At 36.0% G+C, this 20244-nt stretch overlaps 1 protein-coding gene across 3 annotated transcripts in view; it reads right to left on the bottom strand.

Moving 5' to 3' along the window:
• Nucleotides 1-20244, bottom strand: part of ZFHX4 (zinc finger homeobox 4) — a 149246-nt gene that overhangs the window by 51368 nt on the left and 77634 nt on the right. The window lies entirely within an intron of this gene.

The raw sequence follows: 20244 nt of genomic DNA, 5'->3' as shown, positions 1-20244 counted from the left end.
ACAGAAACAGTTCACTTACCACTGCTCACACTACAGGAGGTGGGAATCAGGTACAGCTCTGTACAAATACAGCTGTGCAATTTCTCAGTAAACTCTTACCCTACCTAATCCAATGTTAAATGCAACCATACAGGGTTTAAACAAACAAAGACTTAAGAAAGAAATGCAATTTATTTCTCTACAGTAATGAGTGACAATTACGGTTTTCTCACACAAACTAGTGAAAATTAAGACTAACTCTGCTAAATTTAATAGAGTTTTGCTAGTGCTAAGCTGCTTTTAACTGGAGCATTTTCAGATTCTGTGTCCTAACAGAAAATTGTATCTGAACTATGATCTACAAATATCCTGCTCTGCATTTCTCTCCTGTTTTAAAACTTCCAACAACTTGCATTCTGGATTTTTTTGGAAGAAAAAACATTTAAAACCCCCTTGATTTTGTTGCCAGACATTGTAGGTTAATGTGAGTTGTAGTACAGCTTTGCACAGACAGATTCTTTTGTTCCTATGCTCTGACTCTTCAAATGCCAATACTTCAATCAGCTTAGAATCAGAGACAATTCATTCATCTTCTGAGAAAATGGTATTACAGCCACATGTCCATATCACCATTACATCATGACAGTCTCCACGATCATACAGCTGACTAGAAAAATGATCACTAGTCATTTCTTGAGCTATTCAGTATCTGGAATAATAGAGGATATGCTTCCTCTCTACTATGTAGATTCCTTCCTCTTAATAAACAAACTAATGAGACTTCTAAAATGCTTAAACATACAACCAGAGTAGCAAAGTGTAAACTAAAATGAATCAAACAAAAAGAAAAATAATTGAAATATGTGTGTTAGAGTGACAAAATGCCCACATTGGCTTTTGACAATTCCAGATTTATTAACGGGAAAATATTCTACTAAGACAACCAGGGACTAAAGAGAATAGCATTTGCACCCACCTAGTTCAAACACCAAGTTCCAGGCCCTCAAAAATACAAACATCAACTTCTCCTGTCATTATTCAGTTCAAAACCACAGGTCTAAGTAAACAAGAAATGTGATTATGTTGTTGTATTAACTCTCTGTTAGCCCTGAATGTTCCTCCTTTCAGGATGAGCAGGTGAGGTAATGAAGTTCTTTTGAAAAGGGACAAATTCTGATGTGCTTAAATATCTGCAGAAATGTGGTTGATGTATATATAAAATACACTTTTGTAATCCATACAGAAATACTAGATGGAAAAATGTATCAATGCATGTTTCACACACTGTACAATATGAACAAATTAGTATAAATTATAAGAGTGAAAAAAATACAGGACGCAGTGTCCTGGTCCCAGGTTCCTCAAATTAGCAAAATTCCAGCAGGCTAGCCATCTTCCTTACATTAAAAATGTCTATTATCCGGTGTAATTGAATAACTCTCTGATAATTACATCAGCATTTTAATAGTATATAAATAACCTCTCGCCTAATTACCATTTTGTTAAATTTTTCATATATTGCAGTATTATAAAAGGAGGTTCTTGGTAAAGTACCTTACCCTTTCAACAACAATTAATAATTCAATTAACAGGTCTTTTTTTTAAAAACAAAAGCTTATGTAGAAAGAGCAAGGAGGTTCACAGTTGAAAGGAGAGCTCTCTGTTATGCTATAATCATGGTTTCATGGCTGTAGTAGTATAAAATTTGTTCATGGCTTATTTCTCTTTCAGTGCAGCCTCTCAGTAGAAATGACACCTGCTTTTTGGTGCCGTGAGTAAAATCCTGCGCACACGACTCAACATACATGTGCACCTATCTGGTCTGGAACTTAAACCGAGGCATTTCCCCACGCCAATTTATTTTTCACAAGTAAATTTGTATATTTGTTTTGAAAAGAACCCACAGAGACAGTCATGTCATGAAGTCTTGACATTATGAATTAGAGGGGAAATACACTGTCAAAAGTAGAAACTGAATTTTCTCCCACCAAACACTTAGACAGTCACACTTTCCTGTTCCCTGGTGTCAGGGAAGGAAAGTGAAATGCACGGCTCAGAAAAGCACTGTTGAACAGAAGATGCAGTCCTCACTCATGCATAGCCTGAGTAAGAAGCCAAGCATCTGAAAAGCTTTGAATCACGGGTGACCCTGTAGCAAAACAGAATTGTGTTAAATGAACGCCTGACAATCACAACTGTGGTTCACATAGCAGTAATATTCAGAGACTATAATAAGAGCTGCAACATTAATGTTTTCAGACTTTATAATCAGTGTCATATTTTGCTAATTTCCAGGCATTTTATTTGCTTCATGACAGAGAATGCCCCAGTTAAACTTATATCTACTGCCAGAATTTCAATATGCCATCTCAAGTTTTATAGAAACCTCATTCTTTTCAGAAGTAATTAGTTAAGGCATAGTTTGCATGGCAATTAAAAACCACTTGCTTGCAGAAGCTTGTAAGCATTATGTAATTTTTTTAAACTACAAGTACACATGCATATTCTTGCCTCCAGCTTAAATACAGTGAATGTTGTAGTTGGTTGCACAGGAATTGTCTCAAGAACATAAAAGCAAGCCAAACACGATTGTATTCCAACTAAAATTGCTCTCTTTATACTGTGTATTGAAACTTGATAACTGTTGGTTATAAAATTCCTTTGATTTTCTGTAGGTAATAAAATACTTTGGCAATTACTATTGACAGTTCTGGATAATCTTGAAGGCTGCCTTGCCTGAAGAAGATGAGTGTTACAAATCACTCCACTGAAAGAGGGAAGAACAGCAGCAGGCAGCAGACAGGTTTCAATTTCACAATGCTGATTATCTCATTCGTGATTCTATGCATGCCTAAATCTGAGGATCCCTCAAGCAGCTATATGGACTTCTACTTTTAAAATGCCTATTACGCTTTCATACTTTTTGCTGCTTCCTGAAGAGTGCCATTTCGCCAAGCTTAAATAGCAGAAAATTGCACTGCTTTTCCTCTGCCCATCTCCTCAATCTCTATTAACCTGCACAAGAACAAAGGAGTATGATAGTCCAGCTATAGGTTGGGAAATAGGTTTGAAGTTGTTTTTCATTTACTGGTACCTATCTTCCTGATTCATAAATGTATTTGAACAATAACATTATTTTAATACATTATCTAACGACTGAAAGCATAGCCTTTAATTACATCTCTATTTATACTAATAAATACGCTCTGTGTTCAGAAATACATGCAGCTATTGTTTACACGAGCATCAAATGACAGATACCGTAGTGCTGTCAGCACGTGTCAAGGCTTAAACAGAAAGGAATAAAAAAGAAAATAATGAAAAATGTTGCAGGTTTTTGTTAGGGTTCTTTTTTTTTTTCTTTTTTTCCTATCTAGGCTAAAAGAGAACAAACAGAAGCAGCTACAAGCAGACAGGAAAATTGTTGAAGCACCTGGTTCTAATGCTTGCAGTAGGCCTTTATTAGATGTCATAAACTGAATGATGCATTACTCTGTGGACAACTTATAGCCTGCAAATGTTGAGGTAAAATGGAGGACAAAGAATTCTTTTAAAACAAAAAGGTTAAATGTTCCTTTTTAATCAAACAACACTTATTAGATGGACGAATCATAATAGGCTCACAGAGATTGGAGACTATTTCTGTTTCTTTTTAATGTATTTCTGTATCACCTTAATAAATAAAAGGTATTTTACTTTAATAATTCGCATTTTATGTATGAGTGATTTACAGTCGATCCTATATTTCACCTGTATCATTAAACAAAAGAAAAACATTTAAAAATCCTATTGTTGATACAGGTTTTGCAACCCAATCTCAAATCTAAATAGTTGCATTAAAATCCATGTAGGCAGTCAACCACCAAACAACAAAAAGGTAATTTTTGTTCATTAGAAAATGTTTTAAAATAAGATCTGTTTTGCATTTAAAAAGATAAAAGAATGTTTTCTAAAATGACAATTGCTGGTTGGCCACAGATTCTGGGCTTTAATCTCATGGCTTGCTCAAATTTCCCATTATGTCTGGCAGAGGCTTAGGGGGACAGAGAGGCCGAACTGTGGCCCTTTGACAGAAGTGGAGGGGGTTTCGGCATGGAGACACACAGCTGTTGCTCACAAAATGCAAGTGTTAGAAAATCTCACTACTAGGTTTGGGTTTGGGTTTGTTTTGGTTTTTTTCCTTGCTGCTAATAAAAACTTAAAGTGTTTTCCGTGCTTTCTATAAACAGTGCACTTAAGTTTTATAATCTAGTATATCTTATTAAGCGTGAAGTCTGCTGATCCCTAAATTATTCATAACATGGTCCAGACTGATTAAGATTGGCTTGTTAAGGAGCACAAGAAGCAATTAAACTGACAAGGCAGTGCGGCCTTGATGTATACATTTATTATCACAAGAATACCCAAAGTGAATGCCCTTATTAAGCAATGAATTTCACCTCACTGGCCTTCTACCATTGCTGCCACAGGCAGAGAGAGCTAGGAACAACATGTCAAAAGCTAACTCTGAGGAAATGCCTATCTTCAAGTGAAACCGATTTTGTAATGAACCTTTCAGTTCACTCCTGAGGTAATAAATCCTGACTGGTGCATTAATTACTTGATAACATCCCATCAAAATGCAAATGCAGCACTTGACCCATAGGAATGGCTCACTAGCTGTTAACTCTTCAGGGTATACATAAATTGTCTGTTTTCTTTTATCAAACAGGGCATTTATTTCCATCTTGCTAGGGTGAATGTCACTCCTGCCACCCTCGGCCCCTCAGTGGCCTGACACCATCATTTGCAGAGGACTGTCACTATGTGCCGACATTCTAATTGTGCTACTTCTTTGCTTTGTACCTTTGAGGCAGAATTTCCAGAACCCCCCCCCCCCCTTCCTTTTCTGGAGGAATCTTGCATGTCAAGGACAAAGCTGTAATAGCGTTACAAAGAATGACCCCCACCTCTAAAGTACACTAATCTTTCTTTTCAATGGCAATACATTAAACAAGGAATTTAGTTCCTTGAAGTGATTAAATGAAAGCTGAACATATCTACGTGAACTGCTACCCAACACAGGCAAGCGTGCATGCTTTTAGTGACAATACCACCAAAGATATATTTACATGTTTTAAAGACACTTTCTCAATCCCTTCATTGAGTGCTCAATTTTGACAGTCCACAAGCAAATAATAAGTCAAAAAGTAAAATAAAGTGTACTTCACAACACAAATTTAGCAACAGTGAAATACAATGCATCACATGCTTTTTACTTGCCAAGAAAATAGGCTGTTTTAATTACAAAAACTATTTCTACAATAATGTTCATGAGGAGCTGCATTTTATATTTCCTCATTCAAAATGCTCATCTACATGAGTGGGTCTGAGTCTCCCACCTGGGTCAACCTGCTTTACAGTTTTTCTATTTGTCTTGAAGGCTTGGTGAAAATCCTTAATTCAGGTTACTAGGCAACCCTGCAGGTGAGAAAATATAATGTTTGGCCTACTCCATTTTCAAATACACACAGTGGCCTAATGCCTTCCAAATAGACTGTACAAAGCATGCACTGATAATTCCCTGCTACATTTTCTAAAGGCGAGGTCACAAGAAAATTAATTGATGCTGAAAATAATGACAGGAGGAGAAGAACCACTGAGACTTGGTGTGACTGGCATGTGATGATGTTAGCAAGAATCCCAGCATGTGACTGGACAGTGTGATGAAAAATATACTTTATGTGAAGGAAAAACAAGTTACAAAACTTAATTAGTTTTTGACACTTCTTCATAAGTTATTATCTTTTCATTTGGAACATTGCCTTGGGACATCAATACACAAGAAGAAATGAAACATTCTTACTGTAAATCTGAAGGAAAAAAAGATGACTTTATATTGCTCTTCTCCTTTTACATGTCTTTTTGAATAAACAAAATATCCTCTGCAGCCTAAGGTGTACAAGCCCCCGAAGATGCTTCTGCTGAGAGCATAGAATAGACTTGTTCGACGTAATAATCCTGCTACAACTGATTATGCAGGTTCACTTTTAAAAATAAAGGGGGGGTGGATTGGAATCCAAAATGGTCACACACACACACAATAAAACAAAAGTATAGATGAGAAGCAGTTAAATTATAGCACCCACAGCAATAATGCTTCCTGTACAGCAAATGTATTTTTAATTTTTTCCACTAAGGCTTATACCTAGAAGTAATTCACACTGATTACTAAATAACCCTTGTGAGTTGCTTTGTCTTTTGAATTTTAAAAAATACACTTGCCGTGAGCAATGAATTTCATAAACCACCAGCTCTCATGCTTGATGAATCATTCTTATTTTATGCAGTGCTGTGTGATAGAGAACTGAGATAAAATATTCTATCCACAAGCTATTCAGTACAATTTATCATCAGCGGCTCACTAGTCCAGTGATAATACCTGGCTTGCAGATTGTAATGATCAGATTCTGTTTTTATTTCAAACAGGAGCGATCCAAATACCAGAGTTTTTAATTTACATACATTAGTGAGGTTCAAATGTGGCAATAGCTACAAGCAAATTCACTTGCAAACTGAATGCTCGCCTTGCATAAATGCGTTCCCTTTAGCTATTACTAACCAGTGAAGTACCCAGATAAAAATGAAAACAAAGAGGAAATAAGGGAAATCATGATACAAACACCATACCGTGGACTAGGATAATTACTGAACTACAGTGAAGGTCACGTTTATATCTGTTTTAGTAATGATTTCTTATATCTCCCCTTTTGTATTGAAAGCATAAATGACATCTCTTTTTTACGTTATTACAGTACTGTATTCCTTACATTCTGTAGTTTTCCAAAGTTCCAGCATATTATCATTAAGAAAAGTTTTTCTTGGTGTAAATTCAAACAAATTAAATACTGAAACAGCTGATAAAAACATAAGAAACTCCAAAATATCTGTAAATTACACCAACTTGAGCATTTAATAAAAAACAACAGACCTATAATAAAATACCTCTTATAGCTATATCACTTTTATACTGACCACGGTATTGAGCTTCAATTCCCAGCAGCATCATTACTAGGCATTTTCTGCCACCTTTCTAAATCTGAAAAGCTTCCTACATTTAGTGAAGATTAGGTAATGCTACAAGCAATCAATAACAGCTATCAATTCCATACCTTGTTTGGAAGAACAAGTTGATTAAAAGTAAGCAAAAAGGATGGTTGAATATGCTTTAAAACTATCTGATTCTTCTAACTACACCATCATGACATAAAAACTATTATTCACAGGCCAAAAAGGTAGGTCTTAGCAATAGCAAAGTTATGATGCAAAGGAATAAAAGCCAGAATATTCTAAGCTTGACACTCTCCTTATCTTACCACAGAAGAAGGAAAAAAAAAAACCCACAAGAAGTAAAAAAGAAAAAGGAAAGGTGCACAGAAGCCCAAGTGAAAACAGAAAAATACCATGTCAAACTCAACTTTGATTTCTTGGGCTTTTCTTAGCTTGTGTCTAAGCTTTAGTGTTCTCTACAAGTAGTCCTTGTCTCTGATTGTTCTTCCTTTCTGGACTTTTTTCCCTCAAACAACTTTTAAAAAAAAAAAAAATTGTAGGAAGTTAGAAAATGCCTACTATTTACCAGTAACATTAAAAAATCTTGTAAAAGCAGCTATCATAAGCTCAGTTAAGACTTCACTTATTAATGACCATGTATACTCTTCTGCATGTGTACAGTCCTTATTGTGTAGGCACAAGTAACAGCCTCATAAATGCAAATATGCAAATATGATCTTGATTTTTTAAGTCTTTTCCCCATAGTACACACTAGTGACCTTCCAATCCCCTGAATCTGAATCCTAAAGACTGCTAAATCAACCAGCTTAGAAGAACTAGCCTTCCTCATAGAGCACAAAAGAAAGGAAGTCTCTGGTGAAAGAGAAACTCTTACAAATTCACCACATTCCCTATTTTCTTACTGTCTACCCACAGCTCAGGCAGTTTCATATTCCTCTGCTAGAGCAACTCATTTGCCTCACTACCAGTGGGGAGAGTCAGTGAAGTGGCCAATAATCTGAAAATGTGTTTAATCTTGATTAGACAAATGACAGAGAGGAAGATGAGATCCCCATTTTTGCCATTCATCCATGACTGCTGAACGTAGCTGCCTGCAATGCCCCTAGGACTGGCTCTGTGGCACGTGGAAAGGACTCCTGCATCCAAGATACCTTTAGGTCGCATTGAGGTTCTTTTCCATCTGCCCTTCTTGAGTGCTTCAGTACAATGGGAAAATGATGGCACGCAACTCTCATTTTAATGTGGTTTTCATAATAAAACTGTCAATCCTTAAGAAGAAGAAGTTGCTAGGCAGTGGTCCTTTAAAATTTTAATCTAACTTATGAATAGAATCACAGACCAGATATTGTTCTTCAGCAAATGGAGGGCAAAAAGCATCAGCTAAATTGCTGAAATAGCTGCCAGAAGACGCTATTCCCATTTCTGGAGAATAAACTTCTGCAGCCATAAAGATCCACAGAAAGTCAGAAGCCCCTTCCTTCATATAGACCTCTTTTGGTGCTGTATCTTTCTGGTGAAATGAACATTTCTGAATCTGCAGTTATTTATGCTCAGAAAGGTAAAGTTCACCTTCCTGCTGCTCAGAAAAAAATCAATGTATGTGGGTAATCTAAAAGAGAATAAGGAAATTGCAATATATGATATGTAGTCAAAGGACTACTCTGAAACACTTTATAGGCTATTATTTCAGCTCACAGACTAAATGAAATAATGCTTGATCACACTGTCATAGACTGAAGTGTCTGGCCCCAACAGTCTTATTCCATGTTATAGCTCTATATAGAAACTTTTCTAGTCTGTTGCAAATTTTGCTCAGTTTGGGCCCTGTTGTAGAACTTCAATTCACACTATTGCTTTAAATGCTGTTTGAGCACAAGAAACACTAATGCAACATTTTGCAGCTTTGATAATACTGTAATAACCCTTGTGTGATCACTTAAGAAGATATATCCTTGGAGATGCAGTAACTTTATGGTATTTCTGAGACTCCAATCTGGCTCAAAGTCACTGCAGTAAAAATAATCCTAACTAGAATTGAAATTACAAAGACCAATATGCGTGGAAAAGCATATCAGAATTAGAACCAAAATTTTCCTTTTCGTTTTTTTTTGCTTTGAGGGAGGTGTAAGACAAGCAGGAAGAATTACTTCTTGTTTACAGAAAAAAGACAAAACTCAAGCCTCAAACTAATAGACGAATTGTTTATGGTTAAACAGCTTTCAAAAATACTACGCATTCATGATACCTATACCTTGACAAACTGATGATCAGCACAGTCTTAGCTTGTTGCAAGTTTTAGATCATCTTGCCAAATATCTGAAATGTACTTACAGTGAAAGCAATTTCTGCTACAGTAGCATAAAGCATGCTTCTGTGCTGCAGCATGTGACACTGGCTGATAATAAAGGAATGTGATGTGAGACCGTGCAGCTTTTACAGCAATTTCCATTGCTTTAAATAATTTAAAAAACAAAAATAAAATAAAATGAGACAGAGAAAGAGTTCTAGATTAAGAAGTAGTTATATTCTGGCATGAAGATTTCTCAGCGGAATATTACTAAACAAATAGGAAAATTAAGGAGATTCTGTGGAACAATATAATGCTGATATCTGATGCAATGAGTACAATTTCTAGTGAAATAGATCAAAAATGCTGTGCCAAAAGCACTGTTAAATGCTTCTCATGTGATAGTGAATTTCTGCTAGGAGATGGGGGATGGGATGTAGAAGGGTGATAGGAAGAAGGAGAGAGAAAAAAGGAGCTCATTTGACTCTGGACTTGAGTTTGCTCTTCATGAAATAAGTGATAAAATTCCACTGAAGTCAATAGCACCAGAACAGATCTTGTAAGATGAGTGATATTTTAAATAATCAGATACTTCTAGTCAGGGCAAAAACCACTCTACACTTCGTTATCACACTCTTTATTTTTCGGAATATCTGACTCCTTTGCTGTCTGTCATTTTCTCCATGACAAATCAACAGAGAGAAGGCCTAAAACAGCTCTTGCAAGACGGAAGGCTATAATAGCTAACTTCCCTGATTTTTGTACATTTAGAGGAGCAAAGAATCTGACAAATAATCCCCACTGCCATTGTGCGGCCATTACACTGTCCTGCGAGCCTGGACAAGTTATTAGGTCAGACGCTAACTTCCTAAGTAGAAAAATGATGTGGTCGCCTTTGTCCTCTCTGCAGTAATGGCTGGAGTCAGTACTAATTAAGGCCCTGCGGCAGTGTGGTACGAGAGAGGTCAGAGACTTCTTTCTGACACCTAAACAGTGCTCAGCTCAAAGGAACTGCCCCTAATCTGAAATGATGTGATGTAGAGCTGGCCTTTCAGCTTCACTGTATATTTAAAGGAAAATGACAGTTAATGACAGGGGTGTCAAAAATGAGCAGATGGAGAGGCTAAGGAAAACATGGCTCTATGGTAAAATTTACTTACAGTTCATCACTGTGCTTAGAATTAGAGGTTACTGCACAGATGTAGAAGGTTTGGATACCTTTCCATTATTTCTTTTTTTAAGAAAAATATTTGCCTTATGCACATAGATTGAAGAAAGTCTGTTGACAAAGCAGACTTATATTTCCATTGTAATGCAAAAATCAGTACATACATACCCCCACACAGCCTACACTACCTTCATTTGTCTGTTATCAAAATAAAATATGAAAATAATAATAACAATATTTAATCTCATTCAGTAGATTACTACTTTCCATTTTATCTTGTTGGGAGTAACCATTGCAGTAATTAATCTTCTAGTCATTTTCTTTCTCCCCTTCAGGCATGGAACTTGGGAAACAAAAGCAATATTCAAAACAGAAACCAAGATTTATTGTCAGTTAGTCATAATAGACACCTGCACAGATTACTAATTACAACAAAACCATAAGGTCTGCTGGCACAAATCCTTTCCCATTCTCTCTTTTTATCCACCCCTAGTGACACACCTGCAAGCCTTTAATTGATGTATTTATCTCAGGAGTCCTTGTTAGCATTGCATTATAGCATCGCCATTCACAATGCTATAGTTAAGGTTTGGTCAGCATTTCCACTGTTGAGGCTTCCCTCCCTCCTTCCTTCACTTTCCTCCCTCCCCTCCAACCCCCTTCTCCCTGGCTCTTTAAGGAAATTTGCTCCAGGCTAAAAGTTGAGTATTGAGGTCTCAGTCCAGGCTCATATGATTCTTTTAATCAAACTAGAAAGAGAATTGTTTTGGAATGTTTTAAAATTATGTTCAAAATGCAAAAACAAACAACAAAAAAATCCACAAATTTTTTCAAGGCTCACATAGTTGAACCATATCTTTGATGTATTTTAAAATAATAAAAATTTAGCAAATAATTAGCCCACCACAGGGAATTGTGACATCTGATATTTCCCTGGAAAGTCAAAAGGAATGAGATCCACAATAGCTAAAAAAGAGGTTTTCAAGCAAGCCCTGTAATGGATTCCTGTAAAATATACTAGTAAACATTCAGAATATGAACGTGAAGTAATTATTATCACACAGAGCATAGATAATGTAATTTCTGTCCCCAAATGATGTATATTATTTAGTATTTTTGCCTTACAATCTTAAGCAGTTCCTATCCATATGTTCCAGAGGATTTATATGAATTATTTGTGTACAACTGCTCAATATTATTACCTCTTCTAAACTAGTTTGAAAAAATAATGTTTAATGATATTGTAGAGCTGCCATTACAAATATCGAAGGTGACATTTATCTATATAAATCTATCCCTATATGCATAAAGCCAGAAGGACAGTCATTTCAATCCATAGGTCTGCCTAACATAGAAGGGGAAAAGATAAAAAATAGGGACAAATAAAGGGAATTCAGTTTGTCTCAGTGTGTCATGTGTCATCTGACAGAGTTTAAGAAACAGTTTCTTCTGCATGGACTCTCCCTACACAGCCCAGGCCTCAGTTCAGCAATATTTAAAGACTGCATGACACGAATCAGGGTACTGTTTTATATTTCTTGTTGACATGGGCCTGGCACAGCCTATCTAGCATTTCTGTTCCCATCAGGACCTTTCTCCACAAGGCCCATTAGAATTTGACTTACTCAACAGGCTGCTGTAACAACAGCAACAAAACCCAACAAAAATCCAACCAACCAAAAACCCCACCCAAAACAAGTCAACTAGTTTCAATATGACTCTTAATTTTGCCTAGCCAACAAAGTGTAATTAAAAGATTAATGGTGACCAGTGAGTACATGACACAGGTTTAAGGTAGTTCAGAGTGGTTTTAGTTTTTATTATGTTTAGAAGATATCCATTGAAATCAAATCCTCTTGTCTTGCCAGAGCAATTTGTCCTACAGGATGACTCCATAGCAAGAACATGTGGACACTTCTGTAGCACTCCACCTGGACTAGGTAGCTACAAATTGACCCTGGCCTTGATAGGTGTCATGCCAAATGAGCAGTTATCACTCTGGTTCACTAAACTCCAATTCTGCCTTCTTTTTCAAAGAGTGTAGCCAATTCCCCCTTCCTAATGAGCAGGGGTAACTCCAGCAGAGAGAGTTTGGCCATGAGGATGTAAGCCTTTATCTGTATGGCGTTTTTGGATTGGACACTTGTGTTTCCTGGGATTTATGTGGACTTGGGAAGAATTTCTTGGATCTTACAGCCCCCTGTACCTCTACCTCTCCACACAGCTCCTACTCGGAGGCTGCAATGTGTTTTGCATATTTTCTGTTTTATAAACTGGTATCGTTCCACAGGCCTGACTCAAGTTAGGCCCTGCAGCTCTTTTTGCAATCTGAGACTGAACATACCCTACAAACAGCTGTTCTGCTTCAAAACATATTGCTTAGAAACAAAGCATTAGATAAAATACTTTAAAACAACCAGCACCCAACACAGATCCAGAATAACAGCATTTCTGCTATTTCACAATTAACTAGACATGTCTATTTTTCCTCTGACATCCTCATTCCCAGTAGCTTTTGGAGCCCAAGTCACACTTTCCCTTTTCCTACTATCCCTCCTGAGACATTCTCCATTATTAAACTCTGTAGGTATTCTTTGTTCTCCTATGCTCACAGCTTAAGCCTGGTCTGCTGAAAACTAGATGTCTGGAAAACTTGCCAGAAGCTGGGATGCTATGCCAGGGAAGCATGACTGTATGCTTGACCTCTTCCTCTGTTCATTCCCTCAGCCTCTGCTACTGGCGGCTGTCAGGTTTCTATTACAAAACCCTCTAGTAGTGCCAGCACTGTCCTGTAACCAGAAGTATTAGCTGGTACAGAACAATATGAAACCATTTTTTAAATTTCTGTCTGTGTTTAGTCATATCTGTTGACTGACAGTCAACATATCCAAACATTTAATCTCATCTCAGTAACCAGATGAACACACAGTTTCCATGAATAATAATGATCTTGAGGGCACCTCAGAATCCAGTGGTGTGGCTAAATTCAGTATTTAATTATGGAATATGAGCTGGTATCTAAATATGCATGAGTTGGAATATAAATTTGGGTTAAATAATTGTCCTATAGCAGATGTATCCATATCCTCTGAAGTAGGTCGGCCATCTCTATAGTGTGTTGTTCCATGGCCGATGCAGACATGATCCAAAACAGATGGGATTCTTCACAGAGAAAGGGAATTTACATGTTTCACTTAAAACTGAATTACACTGCTCTTGCAAACAAGGAAGTAAAATTTTGGGGACTGCTGGAAGTTGAGTGCTTCTAGAAGACCTGCTAATTCACTTCTAGAAATGGGAAGCATTTAGAAATGCATTATTCTCTTTCAGATTAAATTCACTACTTCACCAATTGACAGAGCAAAGCCTATGCACCAGTTAAAATCCATTTAAGCTGCATTTTGAGGGCTTAAGTGAGGCTTACATGATGCCTAGGTTTTGTGCTAGTCTTCTGCAGAGAGGATGAATCAGACCCTTATGTAAACTAATCAGTTTTGATGTTCTCTCTTCCATTTAAAATCCGTGAATTATTAATCTCTATGTGTACAGTAATTTCTTGAAGCATATTTTATATGCAAATTCATATTAACATCATAGAAACATCTATAATACAGACTGAAATAAATTATGAGGTATTGTGTAAGGGATCCTAGCCATTATGACCTATCAAGTAAAAAATCCAATGAAATTAAAAAAATATATATTATGCCCCTTAAACACATATTTACATAATAGACTGTAATGGCTCAGAAAAAAATCTCTTACAGCATGTAAATAATGCATGTTTTTAGATTTGTCTAAATACATATGCACATGTATTTACATATTAACATGACAGGTTGCAAAGACACTAAATTAACTGGTTTGCATGGTCTTGTGTTCTACATGAGTGTTTTTGAACACTTAGTAGAGAAAAAATTCAATCACAGATACGTACCTTATATTCAAGCAAAGAACTGATTTCCTATTCCTCCTGAAAAACTTAGCATTTATGGTCAATTTAAAAATCAATATTCTAAAGCTTTCCAATAATTTATTGTGATATTTTTAACTCAAGATCTTCATAGTACCTACATATTGACATACTACCAGCAACTCCACCAATCTACAACAAGAGGAGATGGTAGCATTTTCAGGTAAGAAATTCAGATTTAAACCCTGACATAAATTTTAACTGGCAATAGATTTTGTGAGTTGAGTTGTAAAAGATGGAAGATTGATGATTAAGTTGAATAGATATTCTGAAAATGTTGACCTTGCAAAAGCCGTAAGTTTGTGAGAACACATCTACTGCCTGTCACACTGCTTCAACATCACTTGTGTCTCATCAAAGTTTATACTTCTAATTCAGAAACCTAGAAACACTGAAATGTACATAATGTTTAGCTGAATGAGTAGTGACATGGAAGCCATTATAAACTCTTTAGTGAGCAGAAATTATTTGCATATTAAAGCATCTGAAAGCACCCCTCTTTGCTTTTAGCTACTTCAACAAATATTCAGATCCCATGTCATCTAGCAGGTAGCTGGACAGATCAGAGACAGGCAGAAGAACCTTCTGTGACCCAATCTACAAGTCTATACAAGATAGTCTCAAAGGCACAAATTAATACTCCCATCGACTACAGGTGTTGATGCATCACTTTAGCTACAGACTGATAAGAAGTTTGTAGGATTCAGTGATGATAAAAAATCCACTACTCATACCGTTAGTCCACTGAAAGTCTATTTGAAATAAAAATAATAGTGATAGTCAAGTATGTTAATGTCCATAATCATTGTAAATTATAACTGTCAGTGGTCACAGACCTATCCCATGAAAACATAAGGTAACAATTTAGCCTTATATTACTACTCTCAGAGAAGAATATTCATAGGAAACTAAAATGCTATGGGGATTATAACATATATTCTAAAAATAGAATGTTTTGGGATTCTTCTTTTTTCTTTTTTTCCCCTAAATAGAGTATTTCCATATAAAGCAGTGTGACCAGAATTTTGCACTAAGTGTCCGTTGTTGAAATTATACCAGTCTCACTTTAGAGTTAGTGAAGATGTTCACAGTGATTTTAATTCTGAATGGAACACTGCAAGATACCAGGAAAGCAATAGTTTTAGTCTAGAAATAATAGCATCTAACCACAGAGGAGAAAACGTACCCTCCCTCCTTAAATATATAGCAAAAATAATGCTGAAATTGCAGGCGGTTGCTTATCTTTATGATCTGGACAGTGTGCCTCATTTTCATTTTCTCTCACACAAAGACATATTGAATGTGTAAAGACAGTTTCTTACAGTTTGAAAGGAGGAACAAAAGTAAGCTATATTATAAATTAATATGAGAAGTCAAAGATTTGTTGACTCAAGCTGCGTTAAGAGATATGTAATTTTGGACTCTCTTTTTAGAAAACTGCAATCTCATCAAAATGTCTTCTATATAAAAAGCAATATTCAGGTTTTTGGTTTTGCCAACGTGCACAAGGATGAGACATGCTACGGACATAAATTTTTGCTTGCTTATCTTACACTGTGTCAACTTTTATTCACAATCCCATAAATCCATAATTTTTCACAATTTGAAAAAGCAATGGAGAAAGAGAAAAGTAAAATTAATACTAAGGAGACATGTAATTAAAGATCTCATTTGATTATTCACTTTTTAGAAATACTTGATAAATCTTCTGTATTATAAAACATATATTTTCCCAAGAAAAGTGAATCAAAATTATGATGTCAGCACAAAGAATGCATTCAAATACATTAAAATATTTGTCTGTGAGTGTAGGGACTCAGAACTGAAATTCCAAATCCTACGTGTTAGGACGCTTACTTAGGTTTAGCCATTTCTTGGGGTTGGGTGGGGTTTTGTTTGTTTGGTTGGTTTGGTTTTTAGTTTGTTTCTTGGGGTTTCTTTTTTTTGGGTATGTGTGCTTTTTTCTGAATTTTAAGTGATCATATGGTTCCTTGGAAAATTAAAAAAAAAAAAACCAAATCAACAAAACAACAGGCCACCGACTTTAAGTCTATAACTAAAACTACTGCATTACTGTATTCCTTCTGTATGTTCTAACTGCCCTCCAAATAATTACAGAGTGGAGACTTGGCTGTCATTCATGTGTATCTATTCCATTGTGTGAAGAGAGAAAGAAAATGGTTGCCCATACATTAGCACATCACCCATGGCTAGTGCAATGACAAGATAGATTAGGATGTATATTAAATCTCACACATGACTGCCTTTCTGTATCAAGGTAAAAAATACTTGCTCTTACATACATTAGGGACTAGTGTTGGGCTGACATCTACATTAATATTGACAGCATATCAACATTTTTTACATTAACTGAGTCAATAACTAGTCTAAACCTGGTAAAATTTAGATAACAAAAATGAAGAAAATATCTAGCAAGCAACATTAGATTCTTGTATCTAAGAAAAGAAAATTAACCCCCAAATACTACATTGCTTTCCTGAATTATCAATCCTACAGCAATACATCAACCAGTGTATACAGCTGTGACTTAGTAATCCAATCTCATTTGTCAAACAAGAATTCTAGCAGATAAGGAATGCTTCTAGGGAAAGAAAACCCTGCACAGACAATAACATAAATATTATATACATAGGAGGCTGATTATAAAAAGCTGGATTAGCATCATTGTATTACTTCACCTCCTAAACATTACTTTCACAGACGTGATGAAATTGTCAGGCAATAATCCCACTTCCACAATAGCTGCTTGTGACAAATGCACACAAAACCTGCACGAATGCAAGACTATTTTCCTATTTTGCAGGGGAGTTAAAATGTTTATTTGTATTTTCCATATTAAAAAACCTTTAAGTCAAAACTACTATGTAGGTTAGCTTAGGAAAGAGATTTCATTATTTACCTTTGCTGTAAAATCTCCAGTAAATGAGCAGTCGCTTCTCATTCAAAGCCAATGTCTTGGTTTCATTAATAATTAAATGTTGTTTTCCAATGATATCTAGCTATTTTATGCTCTTCTCTTTGAAATATATTATCTTCCAAATGAAGCTCAAAAAAATGCTGCCAATGTTTTTAAGGTGCCGCGCATTTTATAAGCATGCATGTGAATGTTGGGAGATAAAAATGTTCATTCTCCCAGATTCACTGTACTCACAGTGAAAGGGGAGAAATGCTAGGAAATCAATACACAAAAACTTTTGGACCCAGAATCCATTGGCCAAAAACTGATATGTAAATGTTTATAATTTCAATCTTAGCAATTAGGTTGCTACAGTTGGAAGCATCCCAGAGTATTATTACTCGGCAGAAATAAAAGCATGAGGCAGCCATGCAAAGTTTTTAGATTTTAAACTCACAAAGGAGCAACATTTCAAGTGTCATTCATCTCAGAACTCATAGAAGCTTTTGTTTAACCATCCTTCTCACTGAAGGCTACCTTTCCCCTCTACTTTAGTGTACTGTGGAAGATGATGAGGGTTAAAGTGATGTTCTTGACAATATTTACCTCCAAATGATCCCATCTTTCATTTATTCAAGTCCTTGAGAACAGGGATGAAACAGGCCATGAAAAACCTAGGCTTATGGACACGAGTTCTTCCACCAGGCAATACTATAGGTAAACAATGGGCAGGAAGAAGAGGCTTCTCTCTACTGTTCTAATGCTCTTCTAGACTCTTCTAGCTAAACACATAAAAGAAAGAGATGCAGAGAAATGCCTAGCACAGAACGGAACTCTCATTCTAGTGCTTAAGATGTTGACAGCATCCAAGCTGATTAATTGATATCAGTAAAGCCCACTGAAAAAGGTTAAAAGAACACTTTAACTTGAAGTGATATTATTGTGATCATTAGAATCGCATATTTCTGTCTTTGCTAATGAATCTTCTTTTATCAGCTCAATAAACTAATGTAGGAGTGCAATTTTTCAATTACATTTTCATAAACAGATGGCAGAATTTAATAAATTAATGTTTATAATAATGGTACAGTTATGAGGCTTGTACTTTTATGTATTTTGTGCTGAAGCTTTTGATACTAAATCCCAATAATGCCAATCTCCTTAGTACAGAGTAGCTTCATGTTCCTAGGTTGCTGTATAATGATCTCTGATCTTTCACTGTAAAGATAGGGGTGGCTGTAGGTAGTAAGTTTAATTTATTAAATAACAGGGATCTTAATCTGTTTGTCATAGACATTTTAAAAAAATTATTATTCTTCTGAACTAAAACACACTGTTGCAGGGCAGAAATGATATTTAAGCGCTATTGCAGAATGCATCTTTTGTTCCTAAACTTTATTTCTAACAGGGGCTAAATGATGCCCCATTTAAAACATTTTCAATTCCCAGAGTCCACATGTGGCCACATCCTAAGATTGCCAGACACAGTGTATGTTTCAGAAAGCTAAACCTCATAAATCTCCAGAAATTCCTCACATCTATTATGTTTACCTTCTGCTGCTGATGAGCCTGTTGGGCTCTGTACGGAGGAAATTACAAGCACTCCAGAAGATTTGGCAAGAAGATGCTAGAAGAAACAACGGGCAAAAAAAATTCTTAACTGAAACATCACATCCAGCTTTGGCTACCATTTACATATTTGACATTACAGCTAGTAAAATGGAAATTCCATCGAAATGGAATAAATCATTTTCAAAAATCCCTATCTGATTAGTGTTAGTTATGTCTGAAATTAAACGTGTTAAGCTACACTCAGTGTATATGGACTCCAGCTGAATTCTAACATTCATACTGAAATTTGGTCTGTTTATACACTTTTTGAATTAAGAACAAAAGGGAGTTGTATCCTAGAGCTTTTTTTGCCTATCATCTTCTAGCTCATTTCTATTAATCAATATTACAAAATGTCTTCCTTAACTTAATAGATGTTTGCAGACTGTGGTAACAGCTGCTAACTAGTAAGGAAATGCCAGCAGAAATATTTTATGGTCACACATTCAAATACCACTGGAAATTTGTTTATAGTTAATGCCAACTGAAATGGTTATGTTCTAGGCATATTTTTCATAGTGATCAAAAAGTAGTAGTTCAAAAGTCTCCTCACTTAATCCTTGACAGGGCCAAGGGCCAAAGAAAATCAAATTAGTTAATTACGGAAAGAAAATGAAGTTGCAAGTTTAAAATTTTGTTTGCTGAATAAAGTAATTGTTAACTGTGTTGCACATCCACATGCACACATCCTTGCACAACCACAAACAACTCTGAAATAAATACCTATAGTTTAGAAATTCCATTGAAAAGGACGGAAATCTGTTCTGAAATTACTGGCAGAGTAACTGCCTTGATGTCCTCTCCCCGGGACCACTGCCTTCCTACCTGACAACAGCAGGGGTGGAAGGGCTCAAGCCCAGCCTGGGCTACTGAACACCCTGAAGGATGAGGTCACCAGAAGGGATTTTTATCAGAATCTTGTATGTAAACAATCTTACAGAATTAGAAATGGTTGCTTCCATCTCTACATAAACGGGTGAAAGTCACAGTGAGTCTTTCTTACAAAAGAGAAGCGGAGAAATACTTCGGATTATGTATGAACTGTATGACTGTACATCCTCCAAAAACAAGTCATAAGAGAGAACTATCAGGTTTTGGAAACTAAACAAAAGTCTGCTCTTAATCTGGTGTCTTAACCAACTTCATAACCTTTGAGTATTCCTGCTTTTAAATCACCCAGGACAAGTCTGTCTGGCTAGTAGTACAGAAACATACAATAAAATGGTAACCTGTGATACCAAAAAAAAAAATATTTACAA

The sequence above is a fragment of the Corvus cornix genome, chromosome 2 (assembly GCF_000738735.6).
Source record: "Corvus cornix cornix isolate S_Up_H32 chromosome 2, ASM73873v5, whole genome shotgun sequence".
Taxonomy (NCBI): Eukaryota; Metazoa; Chordata; class Aves; order Passeriformes; family Corvidae; genus Corvus; species Corvus cornix.
Note: the sequence above shows the minus strand (reverse complement) of the source record. Positions and strands in the feature narration are given on the sequence as shown.